Source organism: Prionailurus bengalensis, chromosome B4 (assembly GCF_016509475.1).
Source record: "Prionailurus bengalensis isolate Pbe53 chromosome B4, Fcat_Pben_1.1_paternal_pri, whole genome shotgun sequence".
Lineage (NCBI taxonomy): Eukaryota > Metazoa > Chordata > Mammalia > Carnivora > Felidae > Prionailurus > Prionailurus bengalensis.
The window spans coordinates 81,745,758-81,749,283 of record NC_057358.1 but is presented as its reverse complement, the minus strand read 5'-3'; the positions used below and the strand labels follow the sequence as shown (position 1 = coordinate 81,749,283).

Sequence of the window (3,526 nt, the reverse complement as noted above, 5' to 3'; positions counted from 1 at the left end):
CCTCCTCCATAGCTCATAACTCAACAGAGACAGAAAAATTTCTTAGAGAAAATTGTCTTTTCATAAAAATGGGAATTTTTCTTCTAAATCATGCTTTTAAAATCTTGACTTTGGGCTATTTTGTCAGCTTCATGCATTTTCACCCCTTGGATCCTGACACTTCAATACCCTTCTCCATATGGACATTTAATCCAAGCCCCTGTAACCTATAACTCAACAACTTGCCACTCTTTATCCTCCTTTCTTTGCTTTCCTGGGAATCCACAAGTTATAGGTGGGGTTATTTATGTTCATTTCTGATTATTCTGTATCTCTGATACCTTGTGTTTACCCTTATTTTAACCTTTACTCTTAGCTATATATTCAAAAGAATATTTGTGAGATTTTATCCAACGTTTTTAATTTTTAATGTATTTTCCTATAGTATAGAAATGCTATTATCTTGTGTCTCAATTGATCCTTGTATTATTATATCATGCCCTTACTTATTTTATTCACTATTGTATCATAAAATTTCAATTCTTACTTGAGGTTTTGTAGTGTTTTATGCACACTTGGGTATAATAATTAGTATTATGCTATCAGTTTTATGGAAGACTAAAGAATAGATTTATTATAGCATAAGATTTATTATATAATGGGTTATATTTATGTACAAATGAATTTATGAGAAGTACACTTTCATTTTCTTTACTGAGATGTCTCCCACAAGAAGTTAAATAACAATCAAGGAAAGAAATAAGCTCATTAAGGTGCAATGCAAGTAAATTGAAAAAGGAGCTGAGACATATAACTGAAATATAGATTATTAAAAGATAAATAAAATTATAAGCATTAACAGAAATGTTTAGCACCACACCTTTTACTTAATTTCATTTATTGACTGCTATTTTATTTTACTTCTTTAAGAATGCTGCAACTCTTTTGATTGAGTCACTGAGGCTTTTTTTACTTATTTCTCAGTGTATAAATAAATGGATTTAATGTAGGTGAAACAGAAAAAGTGAGTAGTGAAACTGCTTTATTAGTAGTCACTTTCTCTTTTGCTGTAGGAGTCATATAAATGAACATGCATGTGCATAGGTGATGAAAACTACAGTCATGTGGGAAGAACAGGTGTAAAAGGCCTTTTTTCTTTGCTGAACAGATGGAAATCCTAAAATTGTTTTGATAATATAAGATAGAACTACATATATAAAGGTCAAAATGGGGGTCAGCACAGATTAAAACAGTTTGTTTCATGAGCCATGTGTCTGAACATGCTATCTTTAGGAGGGGAGAAGCATCACAGAGAAAATGATCAATAAAATTTGAGTCACAGAATTTCAGATTTAGCCCCAGACTAAGTGGGGAGGTTATGACCAACAATCCAGCCAACAAGCAGGAATAAATAAGACTGCTGCAGACTCCTCTGCTCATGATAGTTACCCAATGCAAGGGTTTGCAGATGGCCACATAATGGTCATAGGACATGATGGCCAGCAAGAAAAATTCTGTTACTGCAAAGAGGTCAGTAAAAAACACTTGGATGACACGAGCATTATAGGTAATGACCTTGTCACCTGTTGCTATGTTATACAAGTACCTGGAAATACAGGCAGTGGTGAATGAGATCTCCAAGAAGGAGAAATTTTGTAAAAAAAAAAAAAAAAAAAAAAAAAAAAAAAAAAAAAAAAAAAAAGTACATGGGTGTTTTAAGGTAGGGATCCACAAAAGTGAGTGTGATGATGGTCCCGTTACACTCAGCTTGTAGGTAAAAAATAGAAAGATAAAAATCAGAACTTGCAGCTCAGGGTCATCTGTCCCAGAAAATGAATGTTGTTACTGTAGAGTTTTTAATCACTGATGTCTTCTGTCCAATATGCATGCCTGATAATTCAGAGAGATTATTGTATAGATAAAATCTAATTTAATCAGCTATACTCTACCTTCACTACATTTTCATATTATATTTTAATTATTAGTTTCATGTTTTTATCTAAATTCTAGTTAACATATAGTGTAGTATAGTTTCTGGAGTAGAATTTAGTGATTCATCACTTACATGTAACACCCAGCGCTTGTCACAAGAAGTGCCCTCCTTAATACCCATCACCCATCTAGCCCATCTCCCTGTGCACCTCTCCTCCAGCAACCTTCACTTTGTTCTCTGTAGTTTTGTGGTTTGTCTCTCTCTCTCTCTCTCTCTCTCTCTCTCTCTCTCTCTCTCTCTCTCTCTCTCCTTTCCCCTATGTTCATCTGTTTTGTTTCTTAAATTCCACATACTGAGTGAAATCATATGGTATTTGTCTTTCTCTGATTTATTTCACTTAGGATAATACACCCTAGCTCCATCCACGTTATTGCAAATGTTGATTTCGTTCTTTTTGTTGGTTGAGGAATATTCCTGTGTGTGTGTGTGTGTGTGATATAATACATCACATCTTCTTTATCCATCCATGAATCGATGGACATTTGGGCTCTTTCCATAATTTGGCTATTATTGACAATGCTGCTATAAACATCAGGGTGCATTTGCCTCTCCGAATCAGTATTTTTGTATCATTTGGGTAAATACCTAGTAGTGCAATTGGGTGGTATGGTTGTTCTATTTTTAACTCTTTGAGGAAACTCCATACTGTTTTCCAGAGTTGTTGCACCAGTTTGCATATATTTTAAGTCACAATATGGATGTGATTAGATTATCTGCTGATGTGGTGTGATTTCGTGGATAGCAAAAATGTAATTTGGCTCCCTGAAATTCTTTCCTGTTCAGAACTAAGTAAAAAAACTGCATTATTAAAATTGTGCTTTTAGTTAACAGTTTGGTCCTTATCCAAATGATAATACATGGCATATAATTTGAATTCATTCTAGAGTCTTGACCAGAATTTGGAGTCTCTACTTTGGTTTTATAATAAGATTTTTTTTCTTTGTCTTTGTTTTTAGATAAATGTATTTTCTCTCATGATTCATGCTAAATCTTCCTTATGCATTCCTCTATCATTCTTGTTTTCTTTCTACATTTCTCAATTATTGTGCAAGCTATTATGCAGAATACAGCCTTTTAAACAGAATTTTCTTGTATAAATTTATGAAATGCTTTAATAAATTAACCTAAAAATTATACACATGATTTTTGGTTACCTTTTTGCCTGTTTTGATTCCTTGGACCTACTCATTCCTCTTCACCTCTGACCATATACTCTGTCATGGTTTTCTCCACAATTCCTACAATTTTATGTAACATCTGTCACTTAATGAATACTCAATTTCTATTTTTGGTAATGGATTTTTTTTTCTGACTAATCTACTGAATTTACTATCAAACATATCTACTTTTTATTGAAGCCCTGACCAAACATATCTGTTTGTAGAAATCACGCGCATTTCCATTTCAATGTGCCTAAAAGAGAAATCATGATTTTCACATGGTATGAACTCTCCCCTCTTCCCCTGTGTGCTAACAGGTTCCATTTGTTAACAAGCATTCAGTGCCAGGTATTACTAAGCACTTCTTTTGTAGACTTTGTCCCATGTTCCCCAA

The 3,526-nt window shown here is 33.5% G+C and overlaps 1 pseudogene; it reads right to left on the bottom strand.

The window, feature by feature from the left end:
- Positions 1 to 896: 896 nt before the first annotated feature.
- On the bottom strand, positions 897 to 1,867 carry LOC122473634 (annotated as a pseudogene).
- Positions 1,868 to 3,526: the final 1,659 nt, after the last annotated feature.